This window comes from Myodes glareolus, chromosome 13 (genome assembly GCF_982192425.1).
Source record: "Myodes glareolus chromosome 13, mMyoGla1.1, whole genome shotgun sequence".
Taxonomy (NCBI): domain Eukaryota; kingdom Metazoa; phylum Chordata; class Mammalia; order Rodentia; family Cricetidae; genus Myodes; species Myodes glareolus.
This window is the reverse complement of record NC_142038.1, coordinates 63,957,198-63,975,726: the sequence shown is the minus strand read 5'-3', so window position 1 is coordinate 63,975,726 and position 18,529 is coordinate 63,957,198. Positions and strand designations below refer to the sequence as shown.

Here is an 18,529-nt window from a genome sequence, read left to right as displayed (position 1 = left end):
TCATCTTCTATTCAGCTGAGTTCACTTCTGGTTGATAAACAAATAGGATAGGACAGAACAACTTAGATAACAATAGACAGATGATATTTTGTGTGTAGAGAAAGTTATTATTTTAGGCATTTATAAAATCCATGTGTAAGTAGATAGCTACCTGTAAGTATTCTACTGGTGATATATGTATTGGTTTCTTATTATTTCTACAGCAAACTCTAAATTAACAAACAAAAGCTTGTTTTTGTTCTAATACTTGTCCAGAATTTCCTGATAGGTCAACAGAGTGAGGCTCTTTCTACACATTTAAGGTTGGGATGTTTTCCTCGTCTATTTTATTTTATAGAGGCCGTGTCAACTTTTTGTCATGTGTACCCAACCTCCACTCATGCCTCTGCTTTATTTCCCCTTAGTGGAACAGAATTATCAAATCATACTTTCCTGAATAACCCAGAGTAATGCTACTCTATTGGTTACCTCTATATGACTGCAACCAAACACAGCAAATTAAGGAAGGAAAGACTTCTTTAGTTTCATTTTAGAAGTTTCAACCCACTTGGCAGAGCCTCCTGATGGTGAGCTTGGTTTGTGGAGGAAATCTATTTACCTTCTGGCATGCAAGAAGCAGAGAAAAGGCACATCGGAAGATGCCAGAGTAAGACGTAGTCTCCTAGGACATCGCCCAAGGGATGTTTTCTTATACGAGGCCACACTCCCTACCTCTCACTAATTCCCCAAAACTTTATTGTTTCCAAATGAACCTAAGGATCAATCCATTCTTCATACCGAGATTATGCAGAACTGCTCCCCGACTATTCCCCTCGGTTTTCTCAGTCTAAGGACTAACCCACAGGATCCCAATTCCGGGTTCTTCCTTGCATTTAAAAAGTCTCCTTTTCCCAATGAAGGTGTCATCTACATGGTCTGGGGTTAGGAAATTGTCATTCCTTTGAAAATCATTGTCAACCTCCAATCCCCATATCGATGCCTTAACTCCTAGTGCCCCAGAATGCACTTGTCTTTGGAGAAGAGAACTAAGGGGAGGGAGGGGACTTTGGGTTAATCTGTAAAATGAAAAAAATAAATAAATAAAAACTATATAAATTTAAAAGGTGAATAAACTTAAATACAGTCATTAGGGTAGGCCTTAAAAGCAATATGACTGACAAAGTCATGAAAGAAAGGAATCTGAATGTATGCATGTAAACTGGGAAAAGAAGTGGGCACATGGGCACTCTATCTACAGCTGAGAGAGATCTCACAAACTAGGATCTGCTAACGTCTGATTACACCCATGCACACACAGGTAACACTAAGTGAACTCAATAGGTTTAATTTCTGAGAGAGAACAGAAAAAGAGGTGATGGTACATGAGAATGGTTTTTGGCTGGAATAAAAGAAAGGGGGCATTGTAATTATAACTACAAAATATATATGTATTGTATAATATTATATATGTATTGTATATGTATATATATCACAGGAAATTGGAAAGGGAAGTAGTGGAGAATAAGGGAGGAACTAGAAGGGAAGACGATGGAGATAGATCTAATCAAAACAATCATGTGCACTATGTACATTATAAAATTCTCAAATAATAAAAGATGTAGTTAAACAGAAAACTAACAAACAAGTTACCCATGTCTTCTCAGCTTAATAGCTTTTCTCCATCTATTAAGGAATAATTATTTCATTACATGCACATACACAGTTTGTTCATTTGTTTATTGATTTTTTTCAGTCTGAAGTGAAAATGAATAAAATTCCAAGAGTATTCAAATGCATATTTGGTCATAAACCCTCAACAGGTATTGATATCAGTGCCATGCTGTCTAAACTAGTGAATTACCAAGTGTTTTCTCTGTTCCTCTTTCCTGGACCAAACTATTAATAACTGGTGCCATGTGTTTTTCCTTTTCCTTTTTTTCTCTTTTTTTGCCTTTATTATTTTTGAGATTATTATATAATTACAGCATTTATCCCTTCCATTTCCTCCCCCAAAGCCTCCCATATTCTCCTCTTTGCTTCTTTCAAATTCAAGGCATCTTATTTCATTAATTATTGTTTCATGCTTATATGTATATGTATATACATAAAGATTCCTACATATATCCTTCTCATCTGTATAATATGTTTTCAGGTATTTGATATTGAGCAGCCAATGGATGTTGTCTTCCCTGGACAAGACAATTTCTCTTGCTCTCAGTGTTTCTTAATTGCCTATAGTTCTTTGTGTAGGATTGAGGCCTTGTGATTTTTTTCTTGACCCACTTTGGCATGCCTTTTGGTGTCTTTATTGACCCCATTTCTTCTTGAAACATTTAAGAGACCTCACAGAGAAAACCATTGGTCCTGCTGCCCTCTTGCTCCAGCAAGTCATTAGTACTAGCTCTGTTTCTTTATCCAACCCAATCCAAATGATCAGTTCTTCACTATCGTAGTTGCTTTGTTTGGTTTGGATCTTTTAAGGAAATTTCACATTCTATTAGCGTTATTCATCTTAGGCATATGAATCTGAGCTGTGCCCACCATAGGTGTGTGTCTCTGTCACCATGATTTGTTTTTCTAAAGATAGAAACCTTAGGAAAAGTTCATGTATAGTTGGAGGAATTTTTCTCTCAGCTAAGGACAGGCTCTCTTGGAAAGGGGACTTTGTTACAAGTCTTGGTGGACAGGTGTGTTACACAGTGCTATTTTTCTGCTTTCTAGACACACACAGGGTGGGTTCCTTCCATAGAAGTAGTAATTCAAAATGCAGCTTCCATTAACTCTCAGTCTCATACCAGTACGCACTCGGCCTCCAAGATCAGAATCCCCACTCTAATCTTTCTACAAATTCAGTATTAAAAATTTTATGAATTTATGGAGTAGAGTGTGAAGGTTTGCTATATGTTCACATTGCAGAAAGTTTGAATCCTGCTAAGTAATCTGTCACCTCACTTACCAATATTTTTGGTGAGTGGTAACACAGGCCTTTACTCCCCCAAAACTCTCCAGAAGCAGACAAAAGCAGATCTGAGTAAGTCTGATGCTAGCTAGGTATATGTAGCTAGTTCTAGGCTAGCCGCCATGGCTACACAGTGAGACCCCACATAAAATATGTGAAATTGACAGTGCTTTATGTTTAATAGTCTATAGCCACTATTCTCTGAAGGAGTTCTTATTCTTATTCTTTCTGTTCAGCTGAAACTACACCTTTAGCTAAATTTTCCCTTTCCCCATCTTCCCCTCTTTAAGACTCTGCTAAACACAAGTCTATACCCTACTTCTATGAGTCCCAGTTGCTTATATTTCACATGTGAGATCATGTGATATTTGTTTTTCTGTATCTGACTTATGGTATCCTCCAGGCTCATCCATACCAAGAGTGACAGAACACCTTTTTTTCATGAAACGAATGCCATTCCACTATATATGTGTACTACAGTCTCTTCTTCCATTCACCAATAAATTACAATAATCCCAATTCTTTGGATCCAAGAAAAGACACCAATTATATTCTCTCTCTCTCTCTCTCTCTCTCTCTCTCTCTCTCTCTCTCTCTCTCTCTCACACACACACACACACACACACACACACACTCACACTACTTATTCCTAGGAATTTGGATTTAGAGATTGTTAACAAGTTTTGAGCAGTTATGAATAAAGCTGTTGTGAATATCCTTTTAACAGTTTTGGGTTGATGCAATTAATCCTCAATTGTATAATTCTAGACCCAAATTGAAAACAGTGCACCCAGATATAATTGAATCTCCTTATAGCAAATTTATCACTAACATCATAACCGGTGTTGCAGCTCACTAAACAGAATGAGTAAATTCTCTGCAGAAAATACAGACGAGTTGAACCACTAACATTGCCTGCTGGCCAACTTCTGCCTTATTTCCTATAGCAGTGCTATGGACTTGGGTGTTGTATTAGAGTTCTCTAAACAAACAGAATCTGTAGAATGAATCTCCAGTATGAAAGAGATTTATTCAGTTGGATTGCAGGATGGTTTAAAATGTCCATCAGCAAACTGGAGAAGTTGGGAACCCTGTAGCTTCTGAGAGTGCTCAATCCAGGAGACTGAATTACTTTTCAGTCCTAATTCAGTCCAACTGAATACCTGTTGATCCCTAGAGTCCCCGGCCTTCCATCCACATTGGAAAGCCTAAAGAAGCTTGGTTGTAATGTCAGTGAAGGATGTCATCCAGAGCAACAACAACACGCTAGACACACCAACAAGTGAAGGCGATGTCTTGGCTACTTCCTGTTGCTAAGATAAAGCACTTTAACCACAAGTAAGTTGGGAAGGAAGGGGTTTATTTAGCTTATACTTTCAGGCCATATTTGAGAAAAGTTAGGGCCAGAACTCAAGCAGGACAGGAATTCCAGGGTAAGTATTGGAAAAGGAAGGCTGCGAACTGGCTTGTTCTTGTCTCACATTCAGGTACTTTTCAGGTCTACCTGCTTAGTGAAGGCATAGTGGGCTGAGCCTGCCTATATCAATCAGCAATTAAGAAACTGCTCAAATATATGCAAACTGGTGTCCAAACTGATGAAGACAAGTCTTCAGCTGAGGACTGCTATTTCCAGGTCTGTCAAGTTTATAAGCAAGATCAGCCACCATAGCAAACAAGAAACAATGCTTTTTCCCTCAGAGCTCTTTCTATCTAGGCCACTCCTGGAAAGTTCCTACCAACTCCCCTTGGTTAATAATTTAGGAAATACTCTGATAGATACACCTAGAGTCTTGACTCTTTGTTGCTTTCACATTTAATAAAGTTTGATAATTAACATTACAGATATGCAAACTTCTTTATTTTCCCAGAAATATGTTTCCACTGGGTCCCTGTTTGATAGCATGTGTAATCTTAGCCATTTTTAAATGAGTTCTATTGATTCAAAAATTTACACAGTCAATAAACATGACGAATACTTATTTAGCTGATTTCCGTTGCTCCTGCCATTTGTTTCCCCGATTCTAAACTCTGGGGTGTAATAATGGCATTGCAGTGCTGAGGAAGTGGCAAATGCTCTGCCATGCTGACATTCACTGAGATGAACATTTTCTTCAAGTGTCTTTATCTCACTGATGTTGATTGTTCACTGAAATTTTACATGCTATTTTATTATACATTGTCATCTGAAGACATTGCGTCCATAAATTTTAGCACGTTAACATCAAAAACCTGCAAACATTGTAGATTTTCAATTCCAAAGCCATGGTATACCAGTTGTCTGAAAGTCATAACTTTTCTAACTCAAGTCAGACAAAATCATGATACTAGCAAATGGTTCATTCTATAATAATGAAACATAGCTAATAAAATATTACATGAGCAAAAATGTCATTAGGCTTATGTTACTGTCAAGTCAGTAAGAAATGCTTATGTTTGCCAGATACCATTTTCCTCATTATAGGAGAATAATCTTCTTTTCTTCACTAGATCGTATAGGTATTGTTCTTACTAGTCATTAATAGACCTATTTTTATAATTATTTAATTTTAGCAACTATGTACAGACTAATAAGGTTTGGGAGGTTGTAAAATGCCACTCAAGGTCCTACATTTGACTGGACAATAATCATGATGCTGCTGAGGTATCAAAATGAATACTTGCTTGAGACCAAGAAAAATCTTTCAATAATAAGTGAGTTCAAAGCTTATCAGCATCAAGTTTAGTGAACATGTAGGAAATCTAGCTTTGTTTGAATTTCCTTGAGACAACTAATGAGTTACATTTATTAAATTGGGGGAATCTTTAAATCTTTTAATTTAATACAAAATTAAATAATTTGTTAGATGAATAATTTACCACAAATTTAAAGAGATGTTATTTTCAGCAATGATGTCCCTCAGATATTTGTAAATGGCTGAAATTTTCTGAATTTTTATTTCTACAGTACTAAAATGGTAGAAACCATAAGATCTTGAGCTAAATTCACTAATGTTTCAGTGTTTGATTTCCTCTAAGTTTATCTCCACAGGGACAACATAGGACACACTCTATAAGAGATTAGAAAAATGGCAAAAGGTACAAGAGGGAAAAAGTGCATGAATTTTTTGGGAGACAGAGTCAGGAGATAGCAGGGGAGGATTTGTGTTGAAATTACTTTGAGGTATAATTTCACAATTTGGCTAAGTGACTACAATATGAGACTCAAGAATCTATGTTGCATTGTGCTGATAAGGGAGAGTTCTTGCAAGGTTTTAAGACTATAATGATTCTTAAAGGAATGACTTGCTGTTAACCATTAGGGAATGAAATAAAGGTGAGTGATTGCAGGAGAACAAGAATCAATAGAGAGGATGTTTTCTAGAATAGGTGTGAGCTAACGATAGCTCAAGTAAGGTGATGTCAGTAGGATTCAGCACTGAATCCTAAAAAGCACTGAGAACAAAGGGACCCAGGGCACCTGGCTGACACAGGACTGTAGAGTCATTTCAAATGTATTTTAATGAATAAAGACTGCCTGAAGATCTGAGACCAAAACAGTTCCACTGGTCAGCCTTACAAACCAGAGTATGGTAACACACACCTTTAATCTTTGTAGCCACCCTAGTTACCATAGAAATTAGGTGGTGTATGCATTTGATTCCAGCCCTAGAGAGGACTATAAGATGGGGGTCGGGGGAGACAACTCTTAGATGCAATCTCACTCTGAGATTCCTGGAGGCAGGATCACCATTTCAGACTAAGGTCAAGGTAAGAGTTAGTGGCTGGCTGTTTTGCTTTTCAGTCTTCAGGTTGAACCCCAATTTCTGACCCTGAGTTTTTATTAATTGTGCTTCACAGGACTAATAAAAAGAGGCCATGACTACTCTGATTTTGTATTGAGGGAGGGAATTGCATTTCCATTAGTTCAAATGAAAGGTATATAGGGAACAGAGAAACTTGAATTTCGTTTTAGAGACTTGATTTGAAGCATGAGCAGATATGAGAGAAAGTATGCTGTTCATATCGGAAAACAGAAGCCGGATGATGAGAAGCCAGGGACATAGCCATTCTAATTTGAAACAAAACAATGCTTCAAAAAATAGACAAAAAACGTTAAGGTAAGGTTTCTAGTTGGGCATTACACTAGAAAAATAAGATACTAGTCATTTGTATGTATTGCTGGTTGTGCTTTGAATTTATTCTCAAGCATACTTCATTTAATAACGTCTCTTTTATGCCTATGCATTGCTGAAACACTGTAATCCAGGTCTCCTGATTTGACAGAACTTAGCTCTTTTTTATGTAGGAAGCTTTTATCAAGATACTTAAAGTGTTCTTTGGATGCATTGATCACGACTTTAAGAGAGGCAATAGGAAAAAATGTCTTATGACCTAGCTCAATTAACAGAGCAAATCAGTTTTACAAATCTAAAACAGCAAACTATGGTTATTATCAAAAGATAATCTTTACTGTATAAATGAATGTATATTCAAACACGAGTGAGCTGAACTCTTGAAACTCGTCTGATTTACTATGGAGAAAATGGAAGTGACACTATTAATAAGTCAGTAGTTCCTAAGCTCCTGTACTAGGTATATAACGATTCAAGAACTTGAAAATATAATATATGGGTGGGGGACATTGTTCAATTGTTAAAGTTCTTCAGACACACACACACACACACACACACACACACACACACACACACACACCAGGTCTTAAATTTGGTTCCCGAAACCCACATAATAAAACCAAGCATAATGAAGTCAGTACACTCATAGTGCTGACACTAAGGAAGCAGAGGGAGGCAGATCTCTGAGACTGGCTGGTCATTTCAACAAGTTCCAATCCAAAGAGATGCTGTTTCAAATATCAAACTGAAGCTTGGGATGTTGGCACATCGTAGTGGCATTTTCAACTGTATTTTAATAAATAAAGACGGCCTGAAAATCTGAGAATAAAACAGTACCACTGGTCAGCCTTATAGACCAGGTTATGGTAACATGCCACCTTTAATCTCAGTAGCCATAATGATGTGCACCTTTAATCCCAGTAGCCACACTAGTTGCCCTAGAAACTGGTCAGTGCATGCCTTTAATGAAGGTGGTACACGCCTTTAATCCCAGCCCTAGAGAAGATTATAAAATGGTAGGAAACAGCTCTCAACAGACAGTCTCATTCTGAGATTCCTGGAGGCAGGATTGCCATTTCAGACTGAGGTCGAGGTAAGAACCAGTGGCTGACCACCTTGCTTTTCAGATCTTCAGACTGAACCCCAATTTCTGACCCTGAGTTTTTATTAATTGTGCTTCAGCACATGCCTTCAATCTCAGTGCTAGAGAAGCAGAAGCAAGCTGATCTTTCTGAATTTGAGAGCAACAAGCTCTACATAGTAAGTTAGAGGTCACCCAGGGCTACATAGTGAGACCTTGTCTAAAAGAAAGGAAGGGGTAGTTTTTCCCATGCTTCAGGACAATACATGCATGTAACATGAAATGAACTCAGTGAGTAATAAAAGATAGTGAGGAAGAGAGAGACAGAAAGACAAAGAGAAAGAGATAAAGACAAGGGAAACACATTAAGTTGGAAGGGAAAAGTGGCAGAGAGAATATGGGAAGAATTGACGGGGAGGGAATGCAGGAAGGGCCTGAACAAAGCACATTATATGTTAAACAAAGTTATTTAGAAGTAAGCTTGACAGTTCCTGAAGAATCTCAGCTGAGGTTGTCCTCTAACCTACACGCACACACAAATAAACACACAAGCACACACACAAATAAAATCTGAAACTTGAAAGTAGTAGTACAAATATGACATCATGATCTGTTACAATATGCAAAGCTTTGCAATCATTTGATTGTTGCCTATGTTAAAATTTTTGTTTTACTATGGAATAATAATATTTAAGCCCTCTCTATCTTCTCAATTAAAACTATTCAAGAAATTATGCATGAAGCTCAGGGGAAGCCTGTTTTCCAGGGTTTTTATCGTGAGATTTTATATATGATGTTGAGGAGGAAAACCCAGGATTTACACAAGTCAGACAAACACTCTACAACTGATGCGCGCTTTCAGACCTACTGTGTTAGATCTCAAACATGCATCCTGGGATCCGTGATTTTCTTCTTTAATTGTGGCACATTGTCGTATCTTGGAAATGTCACTGAGAAATCTCAGTTTCAGATCAAGAAAGATACTGTAGTACGGACGTCTATCTCTTCTCCATGTATATGCATTATTCTTATATTCTGTGTAGTTTTAACAAGACTGTAAAATAGATAAAAATTTAAGTAGTAGTAACTTTGGCATCAACTGAGCAGGAAATGAGATCCTCAACTTGAATGGGAACATAAATAACAAGATTTTAGTAATTAGAAAATAGCAACAGATTGCCATGGTTTTGTGGGGCAAGAGGAATCATTTAGCATACAAGTAGTTAGTTTAAAGGAAAGGAGCACATGGATAAGATAGACAAGCATTCATACACCACACTTACATATTACCAAGAACTGTTAAAACATATTGTTTATAGATTTCAATTTCTTAATAACACCCCAGAAGGAAAAATATGAAAAATAACCCTCATCTGCGCATCATAGATAAACTAATAAAAACTAAAAATTGAAAAAATCTTGACAGAAACTAGTTAAATGGATTAAATGACTGGTTTTATATACATAGGACAGACTGTGAAACAGGGCATTCAATGTATTTGAAATAACAAAAATCAAAACAATCAACACTAGACCTTACAGGTAATGATAACGGATAATGATCTTCACGAATAAAGAGGACAGCAAGGGTGAAGACACCGTCCATTCTGTTGCCCACAGCAGCCTTACAAGTTTCTTTAATCTTTTAGGGTCCTACACTCAGGCAAAACCAGATATTTGGTTTCAACACATAGATTTTCAGGATGAGTCAGTATAAAGTAGAATTAAAGTTTATTAAATGTCATAATTTAATATATATTTTAATCACAAGGGCTACTCGGGAAATTAGAAAGATGTACTCAAGTGTACATATGTATAAATATAAAATGAGAAATTATGTATCAACTTTAGATTATTATGTGTATCTTTAATGCTGTCATAGGGACATATATTTTTAAATGAAAACATTCAAGAGATTAATAATTAATAGAAAAATTTCTCTCTTCTACTTTGTGTACGTTCATGTCAAAATTTGGCTGTTTTCATTTACCAGCAATGAAAACACTTGGCATTCATGGAATCATATATTCTGTGCAATGTACAAGTGTTGGGTAAAAATGGAACACTCTTGATGTCTAGCAGGCATAAAATGGCCACATTATTAGCACAAGTTTTTAGACAGTGCCCAATCATGAGTCTTCCCAGAGGATAAGTAATATGAATTAGAGAGCTCTCTTTGGATGATGGTAAAAAAAAAACACTAGTCACTGTTTGCGATGGGATTATCTTATTCCCATCCTGAATACATTCCTTAAACTATTCACTATTCAGATACATTCTATTTCCTTTGATGTATGCTATAGGGTATGTTTAGTTCTAAGTCTTTCCCTCCAACCATTTGAAACCAAATATAGACCAGAGAACTTACAATATTGTTGCTATTGAATCGAAAAATAAATAACAAAAAGAAATAGGACCTAATTTAACATATTTAACCTATTGCATAGCTCAATGATACCTTTATACATACATAGCTGTGTCATCCAAATTTTATTTAATTTTTACTGAAAAATTTTCATACAACATATTCTGATAATGTTGTCCCCTTCCCTAACTCCTCCTTCCAGATCCTCTCCACATTCTTACCCACCCAACTCCATGACTCCTCCTTCCCTTTCTCATATACATACCAAAAAAAACCAAAACAAACAATCCAAGAAACACACACACACAAACTACAAACAAAACCACAAACATGGAAATCAAAATCAACAAGAGAAAGATCAATAAGCCAAAAATAACACTCAAAACAATATGAAGCAAACAAACAAAAGTTTACAAAATACCACTAAGTTCACTTTGTGTTGGTCAATGAATCCGGGCCATCGGCCTACCCTCAAAGTGGAGAATTTTGTTCAGTTTACATGGTATTTAAAGATTTACTGACTGGGCAGTGTAACACCTGTAACCCCAGCATTCAAGAGGTGGAGGCTTAAGGGTTCAAGACAGAACCCTTGACTATATAACAAGTTCAAGGCCAGTCTGGACTTTCTGAAACACTGTCTTAAATCCTGACCTATTTCCTATTCAGAATGAATCACTTCAAAAATAAAAAGTAAAAAGCAAAGCAAATCACATTCACATATAAAATTGTTTTGAGTTTTCATTTTGTAGCTATTTCCTTAATGTTACTAAATGATCAAGAAAACATCTTACATTTCCCTAGAAAGCATGAGTAACAATTGTGTTAAATTTGCATTGAGTGGAGTCTTTTACTTGTCTTTAACAAATTGGGTGGATCCATTACATTGATCAAATTTATTTTTCATTGATATTCCTGATTTAGTCAATTTTATCCTTGGTTATATTCTTAGGCATTCACTTACAAGCAATTCAACCCCGAAGCAATTAAAAATACTGATGAAACGGTTTTACCAGCAAAGTAGGTACTTTCCAAGAACCTCCTGAAGAATAGCATTCAGCAACAAGCTTTTTCCTCTCTAAATCCTCATTGTGATAGTGCATTAAAGTTTCATCTACAACATTTGTGTTTTGTTTATGGTCCATTGAGAAAATGAATGATACCTGAGTAAGAGAATGCTGGCATAATGCCATTGAGAGATGTGAGTCACCATAATATGTATTTAATAAATCACTTCCATAAGCTAGAACGAGAGATACTTAAAATGGTAAAGGTTTTTTTTTTTTCATTATAAAGCTAGGAACCAAATAACTATACACACCTGTATTTAGGTTGCATTCTCCTTTTAAACGCACATAACCCAGTTGCAGGAGAATACCACAGAGGGAAGTAGCAAGCCTTCTGAAGGTGTTGGGAAGATCAATGGAGAAGAGACCCTGACTGACCCAGCTACCATACACCAACAACAACTGAGCTGTGATAGCAACCAGGGATAGAAGCCATCATTACCTAAGAGAGAGGAGCCCAGATGGGAGATGGAGCACTGTCTTTTTACCTGAGATTTCCCTTTGTATGGTTTTAAGTGCCCAACATCAATCATGACTGTATAATTCCAGAAACTAGCAGTTTACAAGGTTTAGGTGGCATTTCATGCAAAGTAACTTAACAGAATAACTCCCCATCTAACTCTGTCCTGTCTGGAGTGTGAAATATCCTGCGGTGTCAATCCTGTGTATGCTCACTTGTCAATCACTCGGTAGCCCTCTGGCATTCTTTCATCTTCAAACAATGCGAATTATACTTTATAATGGCCCCAAAATAATGATTAGATTGTTAGTTTAGATATGACAAAGAGAAGTCCTAAAATGTGTTCTTTAAGGGAAAAGAGAGAAAGTTGGTTATAAGTCTGTATTGTCTGGGAATAAAAGCATGGTGTGTCTATGGCTCAGTACACTTCAGTTTCACATATCTATCAGGGGTCTTAGAAGGTGACCTCATGAATCATAAGGGGACAATCTGCAGTCTTGGAATTAGTTGCCTAAAAGCACCAGACCTCATGGACAGAGTGTCTCCGGCAATTATATATTATATTAACTTTATATACATATGCATCTTGAAGTAACACATAAGGAAACAGAGGAGATACACTTGCTGCTTATTAACATAACAGTCATAGGTGTGTTCCACAGTTCTGAGTGCTTATGGCATGACACACTCCTGTGAGGCATCAGAATGTGATGCTTCATGTCTGGTGAATTCCAGCATAAGGTTATCTTAATAGACAGGAGAACAGCTGAAGGTTGCTGAACATTCTGGGAGTCAAAAAGAGGGTGGGCTGCTGGGGAACCATCTTTTTGTACACTGTGAATATTTGTTGTTTCATTGGTTTTCTAAAGGGCTAGATGGCCAATGGCTAGGCAGGTAGAAGTTCGGTGAGACTTGTGGACAAAGAGAGGTTGTGAAGAAAGGCAGAGTCACCAGCCAGACTCAGAGGAAGCAAGAGATAAACTTGCCATGCTGAAAAAAGGTACCACCATGTGGTAGAATGTAGATAAGAAATATGGGTTAATTTAAGTTGTAAGAACTAGTTAGTAACAAGCCTAAGCTATTGGACAAGCATTTATAATTAATAATAAGTCTCTTTATGGTTATTTGGGAGCTGATTGGCAGTACAGAGTTGACTGGTAGGACAGAAATCTCTGCCTACAGCAGACAATGGTATTTGTAATACAGAAGGACAATGGCAGTCTTCAGAAATATGCTAGGAGCCCGCCTTGGCCTCAAAATTTTGTATGCACATGGACAAAAATCCTACGAATATTAAGACAGACCTCAGTTGATTTATTTCCTTGGTTTGTGTTGGGCTATTAATGCATTTTTCATTTTTGAAATCAAGCCAGCAGCTTGGAAGAACAGAATTAGCACTGTAGTCTGTACTCAAGTCACATGAGAGTTCCCAATTCACGAAGCAGTCATGTCTTTTGTTTTTGTTTTTGTTTTTGTTTCCATGGCAGGGCTTTTCAGTGTAGCCGTGGCTATCTTGGAACTTGCTCTGTAGACCAGGCTGGCCTTGAATTCATAGAGATCCACCTGCCTCTGCCTCCCCGGTGCGGGGGTTAAAGGTGTGCGCCACTGCTGCCCTGCATCTTTATGATTTCTAGCTCTTCTGAATTCAGCTTTCTGTCATATGAGTCTGAAATACTTCAGAGCTGTTAATTCTGTATGCCTACAAGTGATTAACATTTCACAGAGAACAGTTGCCATCATACACAGCCTGTAGCACACCTACTGTGTAACAGCACATACTAAATAAGCAGACATACTCACTAAACTTTCCTCCTACATAGAGTGAACGAGCAAGTCTCACAGTAGCTACAGCCTGTTTTCCAAAACTGAAGAAATAATTGCTAAACCATTTATTTTCCCCATTAAATATAACCAGAAGTAATGTCGTTTATAAATAGTGTTCATCACCATGATAAAAATCGGCTCGTCAAGAAGACCCAAATTCAGTGGGAGTCAGACATGGTTGGCATGTACATACATGTGCCATGCACACACACACAGACATACATATATACACAAATAAAAATAAATCAAGAACATGTTATCCATTAAAAATCTCCATTGCACACATAGAAAAAAGGGAATTATCATATTCCTTATAAGTCAAACCCACAAAGATGCTACTTCAACTTACTTCAAGACTCAGTGAGGACTTCGGAAAAGCAACCTGAAAGTCTGAAATCATTTTTAAATGACAAACTATTACTATTTTGCTTTCAGTTTGCAAGCCTGCCTCTTCATTATCAATTTTATGTACTTTGTGCCCTTGGGTGCCCAGTTTTTTCCCTGAATCATAGTGTTAACTTTTTAAATTATGTCATTGCCACGATGTCCGTTGTCATTCTTTCTACGACACTTCATTGGCAAACCAGCCAACTCATTCCTTCTGCAGTATTTACTATTTCCACTCAATTTTTAACAATTGAAATAATGCAGGGAGGTCCCTACGTGTCTGGTACCTTATGCCCTTGCCATCAAATTTCCACAAGTTTACAAAGCAAACAAAAAAATATAGTTTGAGAACTAGAGACTCTACAATTTATTTTCCACGCAGAAAATTTAGAAAAATATTTGCATTCACATTAAACTTGTTCTGATTTCATTTTTTTAATTTTTTGAGATTAAAACATAATTATATTATTTTCCTTTCTCCAAACCCTCCCCTACTTATCCTTGCTCTCTTTCAAAACCATACCATTTACTCATCAATTGTTGTTACATGATGTTTGTATATATATTTATATGCCTAAATACATCCTGCTCAGTCTGTGCCATGATACTTGTATGGATGTTTGCAGAGTTGACCACTGGTCCTGGATAGTCAGTTAGTGTGCTCTTCCCTGGAGAGGCTGCTTCGCTCTTCTTTCCTGGAACTCGGATCCCTCTTTCCCATCTTTGCACTGATTTCTTTTCTACTACCACCCCAAAGTCACTCTCTCACTTGCCATTTTTCTTTCCTTTGGAACACCAGAGGTGCAATTTGTTGCTGATTTTTTTTTAATCTGCACCCGAATAGAAATAACCAAATGTGCTTTCCCTGAGAATTTTCACAATTATAAAACTTGATTGTGTGAGCATGGTGCATAGCCAAGAAATTATCAGGTGAAACACGCTCCTTGGGCCATTTAGAAACCAGGTCTTATCTGACAAATATGGAATACAGAAGATTGACAGGATTTGAAGAGGAAACAGACAGCACCAAGAGAAAAGAGAAATTGCAATTTGTGCGATTTTGTGACAAATCATAACACCCAAAATAACAGAGCCTGCCACCCCCACTCAGTCAGCATATACGTTTCAGTGTAAGCTGGTGGCGAATAGATCCCCTGTACTTACATTCTTCATCTACTTCAAAACATAACGCAGCTTTCCGTATGTGTCAGGCATTAAAAGGCTTTGAATGAAATACAATTCTGAAATTGGCGACTACTCCAAACCCACTGACTAAAATTGCTTGAAATTGTTATCTAGGTAATTTAAAAATACAAATAAGTATGGAAGAACACATACAAAAGAAATCAAATTATAGAAAACTATAAAACTGGAGTCCATGCAAATATACAAAGAAGATTATATGCAAACATACATACAGTAGAATGGATTTCCGATTTCAGTTAATAGAAAAGAAAAGTAATATTTTCCCTGCTTTCAGCAACCTATCTTCTAGGAATTGGTCATGATGCATAAGGAATCTCTGAATGGGTGTGTAATTAATATTTGAGGTGAGATATCAACTTGTGTGTGCTTGCATAGGCTATGTTGTCTTACCTGTGCTTCCCTTCCTCTGAAGTGTTAATACTATTTGCCTTAGCAGCTACCTCCTCTGCAAAGATGCTCTGTAAATAAATGAGGTAATGCTTGGGAAATCTTTGCAGCCTGGGATAGAAAACCAGCTCACACTGTAAGATATACTTACTATTCCATGTTCAAAGCCGGCGTGTCCTTGCCTCTATTTTAAATGGGAATTGCATTGTTTGAGTTCTTGGGTTTGTATCAAAATCTGGGTCAATATAAAAGGATGACTATTTTTAATTTTAATACGGACGCTGCTTCAAACCTCTGCACGTGAGGGTTGAAAACTGTAGAAAATAAACAAAGCACATAAATCAGCTTTGAAGGAGAAAAAATCTTCATTTGGAAGGATTTTCTCTTTTTTCAATGAGGAGTATAAACACTGTATTTTCCAGGAGAAATATTTGGGTACAGAGAAGAGGCTAGTGCCACACAGCCTGAGTGTGTGTGCGCGCGCGGGGGTGTGCACGAGGGTGTGTGTGTGTGTGTGTGTGTGTGTGTGTGTGTGTGTGTGTGTGCTGTGCGTGCGCGTCCGTGGAGAGGGGCGGGGGAGGCGGATGAGGAGGATGAGATCATAGCTTCAGGATCCTCAGGAAACCCTGGTACAGGCAGCAGCCAGCCTCCGCTGTGCCCACATGACCCACAACTCTGGCAGCGGACCCGGCACTTCCAACATTACTAAATAATCAGAGAGCGGCTCCCACTCAAGGCCCACACCTCCCTGCAGACGATGGACACCTTCTAAGAGTTTGGAGAGTGGGTGACCCAGGCGCCCGTCCATTGCAAGGTGTGTGTGCGCGGTGACGGCTTCTTTGACGGCTAGGGTGGGGAAAAGCTCAGGGATTCAGAGGGTCGGGGTGCGAGGCTAGGAGTGGGTTCAGGGACTCTGCTGTGGCGCTGTCCCTAACCCGGATCCTTGGAGCCCTGGAGGAGCCAGGACGCGCGGCGCCTCTGCGCAGGGACCGGGGCGCCCTAGCAAGGGCAGACGCCTGGCAAAGTCTGGAGCCTCCGGCGGCGGGGAAGGGCTGTGCCCCGGCGCCCACTCGCAGAATTCCCACCTGTGCACCCGCGCCCGGCGTGTACGGGGTACCGGGACTGCAGCAGTCGCCTCCTAGGGCGGCGGGGCGGCGCCTTGGGCCCGCGGGGCGGCGGCGGCTGCGGCGGGATGCGCGTGGCAGAAGGATCCCCTCGCTGCAGCCCACCCGAGGCCAGGGCTGCCCACGGCTCCCTGCGCCCTCGCCGCGGGATGAGGTGTTCTGTCGGGATCTGCCCTCGGGGTCGCTGTAGTGGGCTGTGATGCTGGGAAGCTGCGTGGCCAGCCCCCGCCGGGGATGGCACTGAGACTGGGGAAGTCTGGAGAGGAGTGGGGGAGGCCGGGGTTGACCGGGAAACCCGCGCGCCGGTGTCTCCTGCGGCCGCGTGGGGCGGGCTTTGCAGTGCGGCGCGGGGCCGCGCGAAGCGCTAAGCACGAATGGGCAGTGGGGACTGCGGGGCTCCCTGTTTGCCTCCAGCCTTCCTAGCCTGTTGCCCACTTTTGAGTTCTGGGCTGGACAGAGGGCAGCCAAAATGTTCGTTCTGGTACCCAAAGTGTGAGGTAGAGAGAGGACCCTGTCAACTGCCAAAGCCAAACAGAGGAGACTGGCAAAGGCATGCTGGGACGCGGTATCATTAGGGCTTGACCTTACAATTTTGCTCTTGGACAGCCTTGGGACACAGTGGCTTTGGTAGGATAAGGGTGGAACTTGACGCAGGGCATGGAATGTATACTAGCAATAGAGGAGAACCCCAATGGGGTTATTCTTGCTCCTAAACAGCTTCTGAGTTGAGGTTTGCCTGAAAGGTTTCCTTTCATCGCTCATCACTTCTAGTGCTTTATTCTGATTTGTGTCTTTTTGACATAAATACTTGTATTGTTGAAGTGTATGTAGTTATTATTATTATTACTTTGCTTATTTCATTATCTCCACATCTTAAACAGTTCAGTATTATTTAGTTTATCATGTTTCTTGATTCTTCGACTGAAGTAAGAGGTGGGCTGTATTATAGCAGCCACCTTTTTCCCACAAAGGCTATTCAGGCAAAATAGCTTCCCCAGGGTTGCATTGTTATTACCTGTCAGAGCCCATTAGGATAGGGGGAATGAACAGTGACATAAAAGTTCCTGAAGATGAACCTCTTCATTGGGTACATTCAGCACAACTGATTTCTTTTTATAGGTTTACTGCCATTGAATAGTTTACTTTTGACACAGTTCACTAAGTTCCCCAGAATTATTAGAGATCAATGCATGTAACAGCAATGTTAAAATTCAGTAGTTAAGACTTATCACTAACATAACTACCATCAGGTAGGTGACTCAAGCTGTGTGTTTGCTTACAATTAGGGATAAGTCTACTGAGTTATCAGTCTATTTGTTTAAAAACTGGATTTTCTATACTTGACTTTTTTTTGCTCTTCAGAATACTATTTTAATCTTGCAGAAATTCTAATAAGTTCCATTATCTGTAATGCAATCAATCTGACAGGTTTGGGCACCCAAGGAAAAGAGTTATGCAATTCTCTTTCAACTGCCACTGATGAAAAGAGAGGATGTATTTTGAGGGCATTTGTGTATGCCCACCCTTTTAGCCAGTTGTCTGCACTGTCTACACAATTATGTAAAAACGAAGAGGGAAACC

The 18,529-nt window shown here is 39.0% G+C and overlaps 1 protein-coding gene across 1 annotated transcript in view; it reads left to right on the top strand.

Moving 5' to 3' along the window:
- Nucleotides 1-16,427: 16,427 nt before the first annotated feature.
- Dtna (dystrobrevin alpha) overlaps nucleotides 16,428-18,529 on the top strand; it is a 373,587-nt gene continuing 371,485 nt past the window's right edge. Inside the window, exon 1 of the mRNA XM_085700061.2 lies at nucleotides 16,428-16,638. The gene's annotated coding sequence lies outside the window, so the exon portion shown is untranslated. The remainder of the gene's footprint in view (nucleotides 16,639-18,529) is intronic.